The sequence below is a fragment of the Choloepus didactylus genome, chromosome 4 (assembly GCF_015220235.1).
Source record: "Choloepus didactylus isolate mChoDid1 chromosome 4, mChoDid1.pri, whole genome shotgun sequence".
In the NCBI taxonomy this organism is placed as follows: domain Eukaryota; kingdom Metazoa; phylum Chordata; class Mammalia; order Pilosa; family Megalonychidae; genus Choloepus; species Choloepus didactylus.
The window spans coordinates 91,797,887-91,814,594 of record NC_051310.1 but is presented as its reverse complement, the minus strand read 5'-3'; the positions used below and the strand labels follow the sequence as shown (position 1 = coordinate 91,814,594).

Genomic DNA, 16,708 nt, shown 5'->3' with positions numbered 1-16,708 from the left:
GGGTTGTAAGGAGGTGGAGTATATGAGTTAGGCCCTTGGCTCACGCTTGGGGAGAAGGGGCAGCCAGGCTTGGATAAATAACCCACCCAGAGGCAGGGCTTGGCTGAGGGGATGGGGTCCAGAACCACCTCTGGGTAAACCACGCTGAATTCCCTGCCTCACTCTCTCTGTATTTTTTCAATCCAGGAGAAAGTGGAACTAAAATGGTCATGGAAGGGAAGGGTGCAGGTTTGAGGTGAAAAGGAGGTGGTGGAGAGGGCTTGCGGGGTCAGAGGCTGCATTTGAGATTTAGGGCCTTAGGCTCCACCTGGTGGGGTCTGCCCCTTCCCTGGGGGCTGCCCCTCGTGCAGCTGCCTTTATCCCTGCTGCAGGATCAGACCCTGGCAATTGCCTACATCAGCATCTCTATGGACTCAGAGTCCCTCAATGTGCTATAGAAAAATGAAGGTCCCCGGTCAAATTAACTTGAGAAGCTTGATTGCAGTTTCCAAAATCTGTCAGCATATTTAGAAGTTCTGCAGGAAAGGGACGCATTTAGTTTTGTTTAACCCTAAATGACCTTTGGGAATGGAATGCTTTTTACACACAATGCCTGTTGACATCCACGGAAGGAAGGTTCTGTGGAGCTTACTTTGGGGAGCCCTGGCCTAGCTTTGTCCGCCCGTAGGGACAAATGTCTTTTCATCCAGAGGAAGAAAAACTATATTATGAAAGCAGGGCCCCGTCTCAGGTAGGAGAGAGGAGATAGGGGAAGCAGGCCGTGACCTTCTCACTCCCCTAAAGGACAAGCTGGAGGTAGAGGCGAAGAAAGAGGGGAGGGTGAGCCACCCAGAGGCAGGGCTAGAGAGAAGGACTTAGAACCAAACACACCAAGGAGGAATGTTTTGGGCTTTCAACCTGGAATTCACAAACCTAACTGCATTGGAATCACCTGGGGCAATTTCAGAAATCCTAGATTCTTTGGGCTCTGTGGTCTGACTGAAGCAGACTCTGGGGGAGTACATTAGGGCTGCCCCCTGCGTTTTTCAAAAGCCCTTGAGAAGATTCTGATTCTAGAGACCAAGGGTACGTCCGGTGACAGCCTCCAGTCCCCTTCTTTCTGTTTCTTTTAAAGCTGAGAAAACATCAGCTACATCCCTGAGTCATCCTAAAATCCAGGTGTTCCCTTGAGCCATCTGGAAGTGCTGGTTGAAGTGAGGGGGGTAGGATGGCGAAGAAAGGGGGAGGCAAAAAACGGGAGGAAGGTCAGGCCAAGGGTGAAGGCTTTGTTGGGGAAACCTCCCCTGGGGAGAAGGGAGACTGGGTCCCACCTTGCCTTGGACATTTCTCTCTTAAGAGACTTTTATCCCAAAGGCTGTTCTGGGATCAAAGCAAGGACCAGGGAAGGACAGAGAAAGAAAACGGCCCTGGGCTGGACAGTGGGTATCCCAGAGCTATCTCTGCCCACAGCCAGGCTTCATTGGATGGCGGAGCTGCAGGAGCCTGGTTGAGCCCCGGCTTTGCCAAGAACAGCTTGTGCCCTCCCCTCTCTGGGTTTGGGTCTCCTCACCTGAATAACAAAGAAGGTGGGGTGTGGTGACCCCCAAACTCCTTCCTGCTCTATTGCTGCATGATTCTGTAAATTGTAGGCTCACGGAGGCCTGGTGATTTACCCGAAGCCACCCCTTTGCCTGGTGGATTTCTGTTTGGCCTTAATTTCATTGTGATTTCATCTCCACGTGGTTGAGCAAAGCCCCATTTTACAGATGGGACAATGGAGGTATTCAATGACGTGTCTGCATTGAGACAAGTCTCTGGGTTCCTGAACCTGGATTGGTCTCCTTTTTGGCAGCTGGGCCTTCCTCAGCTCAGGTGTCTTACCCCCAACTGCCACCCCCCTATGGGGAACCTCTTTGAGGCTCTCAAGCACAGTCGCTGTCTGCAGCGCCCTTTAGAGGCCGCCTTCTGGTGTTGCAGCCTGAGTCTAGTTGTCCCTTGGATCCCCAGGTCCCCGTTTCCTCCGGCCTGCATGTATGGAGGGGTGGCGAGCTGGAGGACTGCTCTTTTTGGAACCTGTTGGTAATCTCCTTGTCAAGAGCTGAAAGGAATTTACAGTGTGCCACGGCCCACTCGTTTGTTCATTCATTCATTCAACAAGCCTGCCTGTGTGTCTGGCATTGGGCTAGGCACGGGGCACACCAGATACAAAAGGTCCCTGCCCTGACTTCACAGCCCCCCCACCCGAGGCAGCATCTCCACTGTTTCTCACTGAATCTTGAGCTGTGAGGGCAGGCCTTACTATCTCCATCTTACAGATAAGGAACCCATTCCCCCATGATCACACATCCAGTAAGTGCCCAGTTCACGTGACAACCCACTGTGCACCTGGGGCTGTGGGACGGGGCTTGTTTGCCACCCATTGTGCTTCTTGCTGGAGCAAACCCTTCCTCCTTCTTCTCACTCCTTCATAGGGGCTGTGGATGGCCCCCTCCCACACAAGGCCTCACTGCAGCAAACATGCCCCAAACAGCATCCTCCTTTGGCTTTATGATTACATGTCCACACCTGAGGATGCTGTAATTTTCCACAACTGGATCTTTAACAGCCTCAAAGATTAACAATGCCAGCTGCTATTTCATTGTAGGTCTATTTTGCACCAGCTCCTTTATTTGCTTTGTCTTGAATCCTAACAGTCCCACAAGCCCCATTTCACAGATGCAGAAGCTGAGGCTCAGAGAGGATAAGTGACTTGCCCAAGGACACACAGCTAGGATTTCAATCTAGATCTAAGCCTCCGTGCCCAAGTTCTTTCTACCTTTTCACTGTGGCCCTACCTTAATTTTGCTTTTCCCCATTTGCTGTCTACTCGTCACTGCCTACCAAACCCTTTCTTCTTGCCCTCCTACCCCAAGGCCTCCTGCCCTTGCCCACAGTTGGACATGGCCCAGCCTGGCAGCTGAATGAATGTCTAGCCTAGGGTTTCTCAACCCCAGGCACTATAGACATTTGGGGCCAGATAATTCTTTGTTTTGGGGGACTGTCCTGTGCATGGCAGGAAGTTTAGCAGCATCCCTGGCCTCTACCCACTAGAGGCCAGTAGCACTCCAACATGATAGCTAAAAATGTCTTCAGAAGTGGCCAAATGTCCTCTGGGGCACAAAATCACCCCGTAGGTGGGAACCACTGCTTTATAGAACTCAGGGGTCAAGGCCAATTTGGTCAAAGCCTGTTTTTCCCACTAGATGGTGAGCAGCCAGGGGGCAAGAAGAGTGACTTTTTCTCTTCACTGTTGTCACCCACACCCAGTGCAGTGCCTCATGTATAGCAAGTGCTGCTGAAAGAATTATGAGTGAACAAATGAATGAATGAGTGAATGAATGAATGAAGGGTCTCTGTGGACATGGTGAGAAGTTCTGGGACAGGGCCTGAAGCCTGGGTTCCTATCCAGATCCCCTGGACCTGCTCTGCGGCCTGGGACACGTTCCTTCCCTCTCTCTGAGTCTCAGCCTCCTTTGCAATCTGTTAAATAAGCCTCTTCAGAGGCCCAAAGGCCCTAGTCACCCACGCCAGGGGCTCGCCATGTCCCACTGCAGAGCTCAGGGGACTGGGGAGGGGGCTGTCCCCTAGCCTCGCCTTGCCAACCTGCCCAGACACGAATCTCTCCTCCTTAACCTCCCCTGAGTCAAATCAATTAGAGAGAGACAAGCAAGGTCTCGCTCCCCCTCCAAAAAATAGACCCTGTACGGGAGAGGTGGCTCCTTTTTTGGGTGTGTGTCTTAAAAGGAAGAACATGTAACCTCAAAGGTAACCAAATATCCAAATCCTGATGCCCAGTATTGCACACCCCAAATCCACCTATTCATGAGTTTAACAAAAAGCTTCTTTAGGATACACTGTAAGGCCATTGAGAGAGAAAGTGGCCGCTGACACACGCACACACCCAGGCCAGCCCGCAGGGCCTGCCCTCCCAGCACACACTCACACACACATAGACACACACACTTGGCTGCTTACAAGGAGGCTCTGAGTTTTTAAAAGTAAACTCCACTGCTTCCGTTCTTGCCCTAGATTCAACTTTTGAAAAGGGGAACCGTTTTCCCGTTTTCCCTGCAAATTGCCTCCCCCTCTGGTCCTTCTCTTTCCTGCCCTCTCCCTCCCCCTCTCTAACCTTAACCTGCCCCACCCCCACAGCGACCCCTCCTCTGCAGTCACACTGGGCTCCACCTCCAACAGTGCCCAAGGGCTCAGACCCCCTCCCAGGGATGGGAGTGTCCTGTTGGGCCTGGGGAAGGGGAGCAGTCACCCCCTGTTCAGGGGAGATGCCACAGGGACAGCCCCCTTTGCCCAGTCTAACAGGCTTCCTTAAGGAGGCAGCATGGCCAGGTGGTCAGATCCTGGCATCCCTTGTTGGAGAGGGGGCTCCAAGGCACAGCTTGCTTTCCAGATGGTGGGCAAGAGTGGTGAGGGTGGGCAGCCTAGCAGGCAAGGTAGACCCAGGTTCAAATCCACCTTCTCCTGGTGAGAGCAGAAGAGGAATCCTTCCTGTTTCCAGAATGTACCCCCACCACAGACCCCCTTGCCCAGTGTAGCCGGCACACACCACCCCATCTCCAGCTCCATCTGTAAGCAAGCATGTCTTCCAATCCTTGCTTCTTCCCAGACACCGAGTTCTCTTCCTTGCACTTGCCTTTCACCCCCACTCCCAGCTTCCATCCCTAGCTGCCTTCACTTGCGAGACACTGAAGCATCCGGTCCAGGCAGCAAGGAAGACCCCAGAGCCTGCCACCTGGAGCCCTGAGACAGGAATTCCCCAAAAATACACTACACAATATTAATTTGTATATATATCTGCATATATACGTATATGATACACACAAACGCACATACACATATTGGGCTGCCAAATATATAACAGATCCAAAGCTTTCCAGAAACAATACTTACCCTTACTACATAGGAGGCAGTTTAAGATTTTCTATTCTTTCCTGTTTCATAAAACCCTCACTAACTTGGTTTCATGCCCTGCAGTTGGGCAAATCCTGTGCTAGATGTTCCCATGGAAGCAGAGACAGACTAAAAATGAGACTTGTGGAAATTTCCCTGACTCAGTGGAGGTCTTTCTAGTGCTCAACAAGAAGGGCCTTGGGAGGGGCCCCAAAGCTAGAAGGCGTCATGTTTTCTTTTTCCCACACCAAAAGTTGGGACACACAATCTCACACTAAGACAGAATATTTGAAATTGCTACTATCCTGAACTTACCGTTTGTGACCCCAAGAGGGCCCAGGAGCTGTTAGAGGAGAGAAACTAAGGTCTGTGGTGCTTGCTGTAATTCAGACCCACAGTGTGTCTTTTGATCCTCACAAAAATCCTCCTATGGGAGATTTTTTCTCCCTTTTTAGAGAAGAGGAAACTGAGCTTCAGGGGGGCTGAATCGCCTGATAAAAGTTATGTGGCCAAGCTGGGATTCGAACCCGGGTCTGCCTTGTCTGCCCACCCTCACCGCTCTTACCCCCCCTCTCAGGAAGCCAGCTCTGCCTTGGAGCTCCCCCTCCAACTGGGGGTGCCTGGGGCGTGGGGGAAGTGAGAAGGTGAGCAGGGGCCAGATGTGTGCCTGGGTATGGGGCAGGGAGTGGGGTCAGGTTTGGCTCACACCAGACAGTGCAGGATGTCACTGCAAATGCATGCACGCACACACACACACACACACACACGCACACACCCAGAAGTAATAATATTCTCATCGCTTTTAACTCTGGATTATTTATTCCTGTATTGACTGGCAGACTTTAAATCAATAAATAAAGAATCCCCTCTTAAGTACGATTTTCGTTGAAAATTCTAAGAAAAATGCCTACTCAATATAAAATTAATAATAATAATAGGATACCAACAGAGATAATACTAAATAATCGAGTACTTGCCCTGTGGCAGGCACCGGGCTTTACTTGGTTCATCCCACAAGCTACTGTTTGTTGAGGGCCGGCTATGTGCACTGAGCACTGAGCCTGGCCTCTAGGTGGCGCTCCAGAAACACAGGCGAATGAATGAAAGCCACCAGGTCCTGCGCCAAACAGTAGCAGGCCATGTATCTAATTTAAACACAATCTGATGCAACCTGAGGAATTCCAGCATTTCTCGGAGACATTTTCTTCCTTTTAAGAATTCCTGTACTGGGGTAACTTTTGTTCTATAATTTTTTTAAAGGATAGGACCATCTCTCCCTTACCACTCCCTTAACAAGCCTTTAGGTTTTCTCCTGCATTCCCTTCCACACCTGCTCAGTCTCTACCCAAGCTCAGTAATTTACAGGCCAACACTCCTCCATCTGTCTTCACCAGCACCTCCTCAAACTGCCTTGCCCAGGGGCCACAGGCTACCTGATGATGCCTAGCCCAAGGCAGCCCAGAAGGCAAGAAACAGAGATAAAAATTAGGGCCCAAACTTCAGGACTCTTAAATCAGGACTAGGGACCCACTAGGGTCTCTGAAAAAAACCCCAGATTCTAGTCCTAGTCCTGTTCCTAAGTTGCAGTGGGACCTTTAGAAAGTCAGTGCAGTTCACTGGGTTTGGTTTCCAACATGGTGAGACCAGATGGGTGTATATCCAAGGCCCTAGTGACATCCCATCAGAACCCAGCTCACAGCTGAAAGGGGATAATGATGTAAAAGTTTGGGTGGGTTGGAGACTCTGTCTCAACCGGAGACACCCCGACACAGCCACAACTTGCTATGGCCTAGAATGTGGGTTCACTTGACATATTGAGAGCCTCCCGTCCCACCCCAGGGTTTGAAAGAGTTCCTGCTCTCCCATCATTGGCTTCACTTGCAGAAGGAAAAAGTGCTTATCTCCCTTCCTCTTCCTTGAGAAATGCCCCTGCTGGGTGGCGTGGGCATGCTCACAGCCCTGCCCTTGTCTTCTCTCGCGGGCAGCTCAGTAGCCCTGTCCCAAGTTCTGCTCATCTCCTCCTGGTTTTTCCCCATCTCCATCTCTTCAAGTGCCCTGTGGCCAAGGAAGTGGGGAGGATGGGTTCTGCTTAGGCACCTCTTTGTGCCTGACACACTGTCCACGTCAGTTCATTTATTCCCCCAGCCACCCTGTCAAGGAGGCTGAATCACTCCCATCTGACCAGCTCAGGGAAATGAAGCAACTTCCAGCTCAAAAGCAGCACAGAGCAGATTTGAACCCACATTTCCCTGACTCTGAAGCTGCTCATCTGTCAACCGCATCTCTTCCTGGGACCCTAAGACTTGAGAGCATATAGGAGTTGGGAGTAAAGCCTCCCTTGTTCTCTATTCTTCAATCTAAGGACACTCTAGAGACCTTTCTCACGTGTTCCTTCTTCCCATTCACTCTGAGTCTGCAACCGCCAAACAGTTTGCTCAACTCCACCGCAGACGCAGCACGCACCTTCCCGTGGGGGGAGACCCAGGCAGTGCAGCCCCCGGCAGAGCCAGTAGCCTCAGAACAGCTCCTGGCGCTCAGGGCGCCCTGGGAGAGCCTCTCTCTGGAGGGAAGGAGACGGTTACCTTGAAGAGTTGGACTCCCTTCTCCAAGAACTTCAGTCCCATACACCTGGCGGGGCGGTCGGGGGCTCCTGGGCCGCGAGGCCCGGGTCTCGCTGCGCAGCAGGGGAGACGCTCGGCGCGGGCGCTGCGCACCCCTCCTCCTGCTGGTGTCCTGTCCGCAGGTCTCCTCCGGCGGTGGCCTCAGCGGCAGCGGTTGGATGCGGAGTCCCGGCTAGTCGAGGGAAGGGACACTGAAAGGTGCCCGGAGCCGCCTGGCACCCGCGTCAGATGCCGGCCGGCGAGGGTGTGGAGAGAGAGACCTTGAACAGCGCCACGCGCGTCGTCAGCTCTGCGAGCCCCTCAGGAGCGGCTGGGAGGTAGGTGGGCGGGCGGGCAGGGCGTGCAGTGACACATACATAGGGGCGGGAGGGGGAGGGGTGACGAGTGGGAGGGGGCGAGCGCCGAGGGAAACCCCACCCCCGGGGGACCCGAGGGGCGGCCGAAAGGGGGAGGGGACGGCAGAGGTGTGTGGCGCGCGCTGGAACCCGGCTCCCGACCCGCGCGCCGCTGGGGAAGCCACCGGGCGCGCCGCGCGCAGGAGGAGCGCTCCTCAAGGCGGCGCCGACCCGCAGCTCCGGGTCCGGCGGAAGGAAGGCGGCGCGGGAAGGGCTGGAGGGCCCGCGTCTGCATTGCGGTCGGCAGCTCCGCAGTCTTGGGGCCCTGGCGGGCTGCACCCACCCAGCAGTCCCGAGCGGGTCGGGCCCGGCGGCAGCCGGGGCCAGATGGGTTCGCGTGTCCCGTGCAAGGGGTCTGCAACTGTGGCAGGGACGCTGTTCCCCACTCCCAGGCCATGATTGGGAAGGACCTTCACTGAGGCGCCGGCTGAAAGTTCTTGGGGGCTGGGGAGGGCCGGGATGGCAGGGAGGCCCGGGAGAAAAGGAGGTAAGAGGGCAGTGGGGAGGTGTGCTAGGGAGCAGGGAGGTGGGAGACAGGGCAGAAGGCTGAGGGTCTTCAAACTGCAGGAGAGACCGAGGATATCTCAAACGAAGCAGGAATTCTCCAGTGCTGTACCTCCATAGCGCCAGGGACCAGCCTCCTTGAAAATTTTGTTTCTGGGCAAAAGGATAAAAGAATTGACAACATTTCGTTTAATTTTTACAAAGAGCCCAGCGAGGTAAATATTACAACCCCCACCCCATGTGAAAACTGAGGCTTAGAAAGGGGTGGAGTTACCTGCATAAGGTGGGGTCTGAACTCAAACCCAAGGTCATGCTCTCTGCCTCACAACCTGCTAGTGAAGCTGCAGCACTTTGGGGAGACCCAGTTTGGCTGATGACCCTCAGGATCCCTAGGGAGGAAGGTGGTGGTGTTTCAGATGTCAGATGCTACGACTTAGTGGCCTCCGTCAACGTGGTGCAAGCTGCTTGACCTCCTCTTTCGGCAAGTACTGAAGGAAGATCAAGAAGTGGGTTGCCCATTACAGAGATGATACAGCAAAGCCTGTCCTTGATTAAAAGGAACTGAAGTGCCTCAGTTTCCCCAGGGTGACTCCTTTGGAATTGTGTGGATAAATTATTGGTCGTCTCTGCTTGGGGCAGCACTGGTCCAGGCCCAGCATTTTCTCTGTGAGCCCTCTTGCCTGTCCCCTGAGCAGGGCAGTGAAGCTGGTGGTGCCACTCATGAGTCTCTAGGAGCTATGGTTAAGGTGTTTTATTGGTTGGTGCTTTCCCTTCACCCCTTTTTTTACCTGGGTCTCTTGGTTTTTCCAGGTTAGGTCTCTAAGTTGCTGGAGCACTTGGGCACTGCCAAGATGCTGGTGACCAAAACTCCTCAAAGGGAAACAGCCCCATCCCCCTAGGACAAAGAAATGGGATGAAATCTTATTACTTACTTGTCTGAATGCCTGGACCACAGGAAATAACCATTCTGGCAAATCATGGGATGAAATCCATTCTTCTTAAAAATCAATCCCTAAAATTCCAACAGAAAGGGTCAGAGATACTCATACCAGTGTTTGTCTGATGCTTTAGGAGAGAACAAACCACCCCTTGCCTGTAAAATGGGGTCATGGCTGACATACATCCCAGGACATGTGGCGTTAATGAAGGACAATTCAATTCAAGGACAAATATTAATTATATAGTTAATCTTTATAATGAAGAGGGCAACTGTTAATTGATCATCTAGTTTATGTAACAAAGCTAAGACAAAATATATTGAGCCCCTCTCATGAATATTATCCCCATTTTACACACAAAGACACTGCGACTCAGAGGCCGCTCAGGTAGGAAGGGGTAGAGCTGGGATTTGAGTGCAGGTTGGTGGGACTCCACATGGCCTATCCTTGAAGGCTAAAGAAAACCCAGGATGATGATAGTGTATTTGGACATTTTAAAGAGTGTTCAGAGAATCCAGAGACATGAAGTGTGAGAAAGCCCTCCGTGGTGTGGGGATGCTCTTGCTGTCCAATGGAGGGTTCCTGCCCCTTGTATAGTATTTCTGATGCTGGTCATCTCTCCTCTACCTGGAGACTTAAGCATTGCCAAATGCCTTCTCTGGGCTGCTCAATCTGATCTGCTGTCATTAACAAGTTCCAACCTCTTGCTGCTTAAAGCGTGGTCCACAGACTACTGGTGTCTGCTGGTAGATTGTTAGAAATGTAGAATCTCAGGCCCATTCCAGACCTGCTGACTTGGAATCTTCATTTTAACAAGATCCCCCAGATGTTTTATATACCTGCTGAGGTTTGAGAAGCACCATGTGACATATTCAGCAGGTTCTACTCATTGATTCACAAAATTATAGAATAAGTGCATCTCCAGAATAAGAGTTGGGAAGGACTCTTAGAGAATCATGAGGACAACTCTTCACATAGTATGTCGGTCTTCTTCACGATGCCCCTCTGCCCCCAAAATGGGCCAGCTGACTGTTCTTGGACATGCCCCTGGGTTTGGTTCCCTTCTGAGGCCATGTCCCATTTTCATATGGTTCTGGTATTTAATAGAAGCAGCTACTCATGCCAGCCACTGTGGATCCATCACTGAACAAGACAGACCATTTCCACCTCCTGGCCTTGTCCTCTAAGCCTTCTGTCATGTGAACAGATCTTTCTCTTCCCCTCCTCCTTTGAACTGAGAATCCTCACTCTTTTTGGTCCTTCCTCATTTGACTTGCTCAACATCCCTCTACCTCTCCCCATCATTCTTCTTTGAGCAGAGACTGGACTGCCTGGGTCCCTTGTAAAGGGTGACTCAGAACTGAACACGGTCCTCCTCTTGATGTGCTCAGCCCAGGTAAGAGCTCACCTCCTTTGTTCTGGGGACTATGCTTCTGTTAATGCAACCTACATTTTTTTGGTGTGTGTGTGCTGTTCTGGCAGTCTCGTCATGACTCATTCTGAGCCTGCAGCCAACCCAGACCTCTTTTCCATATGTATTGTTGTCAGGCTTGACCTGGTGCAATGGGTTTTACAATCTGAGTATGGCGCTTTATATTTGCTTCTTTTAAACACTACCCTAATAAATTCAGCTCATCATTCTAGCCTATCACATCATCTTGGATCCTGATTTTATCATTCTATGTGCTTGCTGTTCCCTTCAGCTGCAGACCATTGACAGAGCTAACTAGGATACCAAGTCCATGTCTTCATTCAGTTTTTCATAAGCCTCTTGCACAGCACTGAGCCTAGGGCTGAGCTCTAGAGAAGTCACTAGGGACATTCCTCCTAGGATGACATGGCTCCACATTCCATTTATTATGGCTGCATAACAAATCACCCCATAATTTGGTGGTTTAAACAACAATAATCATTTACTATATCTCATGGTTTCTATGGGCCCAGAATTTGGGAGGCATTTCTGACTTGGGGTATCTCATGGGGTTGCATTTGGATGTCACCCAGAGCTGTCATGAATTAAATGCTTGCCTGGGACTTGAGGAGTGAGTCTAAGATGGTTCACTCACATGGCTTGCAAGTGGGTGCTGGCTGTTGGCTAGAGGCCTCAGTTTCTCTCCATGTGGCTCTCTCCATGGAGCTGCTTGAGCATTCTCGTGGCATGGTGGCTGGTCACACCACAGTGAGCGATACAAGAGGCCAAGTAGAAGCTTCAGTACTTTTTATGTCCTAGCTTTGGAAGTTGCATACTGTCACTTTCACTGTATTTTGTTGGTCACAGAGACCTAGCTCAGAACTAGTGTGGGACGGAGCTGTACAAAGGGTTGAGTAGCAGGAGATGAGGATTATTACAGGGCAGCTGGGAGGCTGCCTTCCACAATCCATTAAACTGACACTTAGAGAATGGCCATTCACCCAGACCATCTAACTGTATCACCAGGAAGTGCTTGCTTCTTAACCTTACATTGAGGTAACCATGAACGTTCTTTGCTAAGTCCTGATATAAAGTGTTTGCAGAATTTCCCTGAAGCATCCATCCAATACCCCTGTACATGCAAGTGGTCCAGTTCAGCCAGACCAATATGATCTGTTCCGATTTCTACAGGACAGCCTTCAGATAGTCCAGGAGGGTTCACATGTCACTCTGCCGTGCTCTCCTCACAGCTCAGCCCCCTCTCCTCCTGGGTTCTTTAACTGTTTTCCAAGGGACTTGGCTTCTGGCTTCCTCACTTTCTATAAACTCTTGTTTGTGAGTACCCCTTTAAAGTGCAGCCCCCAGTATTGGATGCACAAGTCCAGCTGTGGTCTGACTATTAAGCAGTCAGGCTAACACTTCCCTTTCACCATTTGGACAGTCTACTCCTACTGGTATGACCAAAGACTGTTAGGTTTCAGAACTGTGTCACACTTTTAGTTGATATTGAAGGTCATGGACAATAAAAACCATCAGATTGTTTTTATGCTGGCCACCGTGAAAAGGCTTCCTCTCTATCTTAAGCAACAACACAGAGTTAAGGGGGTGGCTGGGTGGATTTCCTGTGCGTTCAATAGCATTGGATGTGAGTCCCATTTCTGCCACTGGGAACCTTGTGCAAGTTTCTCAATCTCCCTGAGTCTTGGTTTTTTCATTTGGAAAATGGAGCTATCTTATGGAATTGCCATGAGAATTAAAATGAATTACGAATGTCAGCACCTAGTAAATCATCTGGCTCAGGTGCAATGATGGTTACTTTTCTCCCACCCCCAGCCCGCACCTTCCCCCTCTACTTTGCCTCTTCTACCACTATTTGCTGTCCCTGAGTAAGTTCACTCTCTTCCGTGTACTACTTTCTGGGTTTGTAAAAGAAGCTAAAAATACCCACTTTTTAGGAATGTGGCAATGATAAATACTATATGTAATGTGTACAGAGAACACTGTGATCCTTTTTGGAAGCAAAAGGCCATAGATATATGATATGGAAAAACCTTCCTATTGCAGAGCTGGGCTGGGGAAGTGGAGTCCTTTGAGAACTAGTGGAACAATTGAAAAGTGCTATTTTATGACTTTAACACTGTACCAGTGACAAACTAAGAGGGAAATGTTCTAATAATAAAGAACATAGAGGGAGTTAATGAAACACTTACAATTCACCGCAGGCCTGTGTGGAATAATGAAGAGCAGTAACAGGAAAGTGCTGTGTCATGTAAAACCTGGGAATTGAAGGGCACTTTAAGGAAACTCGCATTTCTTACAGCCTCAGTTTTCAATTTCCTTCCAAATTAAAGTACTTATTTTCAATAAAACCTGCCATTCATAAAAGAGGAAACTATGGCAAGCACTTTCCTCATTACTCACTAGGTTTTTTTGTTTTTATCGTTGAGGATACTTAGTGAGCGATGTTAATGGGGTGTTAACTTTGTTGGTTTATAACATCATCATCATCATCATCATCATCATCATCATTATCCTCAGCAACAACATATTTCCAGCAGATTTGGGGTAAGAGGAGAGGAAAGACAATTTGCTTCTGCAGGCAGCCCCAGGCCTTGAAGCTCCCAGGAGCTGCTTGCTTTCTTTCTCCCCAACCCTGAATCCCAAGGGGCAGCATCCCACACCCCAGACCTGAGCAGGCCCATCTCTGCTCTCTGCTTTCTTCCAACTATCAGAGTCCTTTTGGACTGACCACCCAGCTCTTGTCACACTGGGCTTAAGTTTTTATTCTCTTTCAGTGATAAACATTAGATTATTCTGAAAAGCTTTTGTCGCAAAATTTTACACGCTAGAATATAGATAAAAAAATATACACTTAGAAAATGAACAAAATAATATCCCACAAACACTCACTAGAAATGAATATAAGAGAGACAGAGAGCAACTCCATTGCTTAAAAATGATCTGCAAGACTGCTCCCCACAAAACTCGGCACTCATTTGATATTGCAGTGCCAGGGAATATCTTGACATTTTAGTTGTTGTGGCTATTGCTATATTTGGCTTTTAATGCCTACTCCTTTAAGGGGAGAAAAATGCGGAATATATAAGGGGAAAGTAGTATTTAACTGGCTATCTTTTATTATTTGGACATTTACTTGTTAGCATTCCAATCTTGAAATAGCCCATTAAAAAATCAGGCATTACCAAAATGCTGGAGGACACTCTGTCTAGTCTCGAAATCTCAAGTTGAAAAAAAATGGAATGTTGGTTCCTTAGTGGGCTCACACAGCCTCCTTATCATGGTAATGTTTACGGGGCACTTACTGCATGCCAGTACCATGCTAAGAACTTCCCAAACCTCACCACGACCCAAGACATGGGGACTCTCATTAGCTCCATTTAGCTGACGAAGAAACTGAGGACAGAGAAGTTTAGAAAGCTGCCCAAGTTCATGTCGTTGCTAAATAATAGAGCCAGGGATCTAACCCAGGCCACCTGACTCCAGAGCCCTCATTCATTCATCCTTTTAAAAAATATTTTAATGGCAACCGTTTATTGAGCATCTACTATGTGCTGGCTAGTAAGCTAAGCACTGTACCAACAGCTTTTCTTCCACCTTTTTTCCTTCCTTTCTTTCCCTTTATTGATACATAATTTACAAAGAGTAAAAGGCATCTTAAATGTACAACCTGATGAATTTTTACATATGTAAACACCTTTGCAATCACAAGCAAAATCAGGGTGCAGGATCTTCCCAGCACCTGGCAGTTTCCCCGGTGCCCTTCCAGTTTCCCCCAGCCCAGGGAGACCACCCTTCTGACCTAGTCACTGTGGATCAGTTTCTTCTATTTTTGAATTTGATATAAATGTTATCTTCCCAAGTACACTTCTTTGTGTTGGGCTTCTTTCACTCAAACTGGAGGCAAAGGGGCAGCCACTTCCCAGCTCCAGCAGGATGTTGCCATCCAGAAATTCAGGTTCATTGTTGCTAGATGCTACTGTTCCTGTTGTCATCCTTGAGAAGTCAACTATCTAGATTTTTATGGAAAATTAAAAAAATTGATGACTTTAAAAATATTCAAGTACAGTGTGTGTCAATACATTGAAGGGTAAGCACAGTGCATCTATGGGTGGTGGGATAATGAGGACAGTGAGAATGAAAACGAATGGACTTTTGCAAAGAGAAATCAAAGACACTAGATCTTGGAGGAGAGGAAGACTCAGGAACCAAGGATGGCCTCAAATTTCTGAACCTGAATATTTGGGAGATAAGAGTCCAACAGCACCAAGGGGTTTGGGAAGGGTTACTGGCCTGGGGAGAAAAAATGGCAAGTTCTGCTGTAGACAAGTTGGGTTTTCAGAAGCAGGTGACAGTAGCCAGCAGGCAGAGAGAAATGCCCAGGGAGATGGTCAACCTGAGATTCTGCACATCTGGTTTTAGCGTAAGAACAGGGAACATTAAATTCTGTTCAGCAAATGCAGATGCTAAAATATATTTTAATTGCGTCCTGTAACTAATTAAGGGAGAAAGGCAAAGGGCAGAAATGGTGATGGAAGACAAGGCCGTTGCACAGAGTTATAAAGATGCCAAGAGAAACCGAGAGAGACCCAAAGGGAGAGACACCCCGTGGACTCTGACACACACAAGTGATACGTATAAGGAGTTTCTGGAGAAAAAGAAATAGACGCAAGTGTCAAATGATGAACTTTCATCAGACACAGACAGACACAGAGTCTGGTTGCAGGACAACTGCACCTTATGGCTATTAGGACTTTGCAGCTAATGATTTTTTTTAAACTGTTGCATTTTTGCGGCTATGGGCATACACAAGATGGTGCTTCTTGGCACTTACCCCCGGGTCCAAGGAAATGAGCTAACTGGGCATGATCTTATCTATGCTGAGCATTTCTCACCTCTGAATCAGGGAATGGGTCCACATTAGGTCCCCAAAGTGCAACCCCCCCAGAAGTCTCCCCTGACATCCCGAGGACCCCTGGCTTAATAAGTAGTCTGGGTTGGAATCTACTGAGCTGGGTCAGAGCCAGGCTAACCTTTGAACGATGAAGGAGAAGAGAGGACAGACAGGATTAAATTCATTCAGCTCCGGGGGTGGGGGGAGCTGTTGCCCTTTCTTGCCTCCTTTTTTCCACTGTTGAAGGAATAGGACCAAGTCACTCCATCCGCTGTGTATCCACAGAGAGTAAAACCTTCATCCAGGTCCTAAGTTGTGTGGGTCAAAGAAATAGTAGATTTGCAGCCACCAAAGGGTTACTTACAATTTCTGGCAACAGAATACTGACAAATTGGAGTGATTTAAAGCCACACTAAGCAAATATGTAGATATGACATACAGAAAAGAAATGAGAAAATGTCCACATCTTAAGCTGGAAAGGGAATTAGAAAATTATTTTCAATTATTTCATACTAAGTTTTGTACATTTGCGCTGTGTACCTTGTCTTGAGTAGGCTGGCTTGGGGTTTGTTTTTAAATTTTAAAAAGTTTTGGTCTTATTAATCATCAATGATTCATTGATTTCTGTTATTAATTCATATTACTTCACCGTTGTTGTTGTTCTGCCTTCTTTAGTAAAATGTTCTTTCTTACTTACTCCAGCAGCCCAATGGAAAGAGCCTCTACTCCAAAACAAGGACTCATGTGCTAAGAGAGTGTTTAAAGAATTTTTCCATTTTTGTTTTTGGAGGGAAGTGAATGAATATAATGTAACATTTTTGCACATGCATCAGATGCTCTTTGATGAATTAAAAATTGGAAATATATTAACAAAAATATGTACTATGAGAAAATTCATACACAGTAAAATTTACTGACCAGGAGGAGAGGGATGGCAGATGCAGAGCAGAGAATGGTTAGAACTGAGTGGGTTAATGAGGTAGAATTAAAATCAAGAAGTCTAT

The 16,708-nt window shown here is 48.6% G+C and overlaps 1 protein-coding gene across 1 annotated transcript in view; it reads right to left on the bottom strand.

The window, feature by feature from the left end:
- ACAN (aggrecan) overlaps window positions 1-7,541 on the bottom strand; it is a 62,029-nt gene extending 54,488 nt beyond the window's left edge. Inside the window, exon 1 of the mRNA XM_037835339.1 lies at window positions 7,506-7,541. The gene's annotated coding sequence lies outside the window, so the exon portion shown is untranslated. The remainder of the gene's footprint in view (window positions 1-7,505) is intronic.
- Between the last annotated feature and the right edge of the window lie 9,167 nt (window positions 7,542-16,708).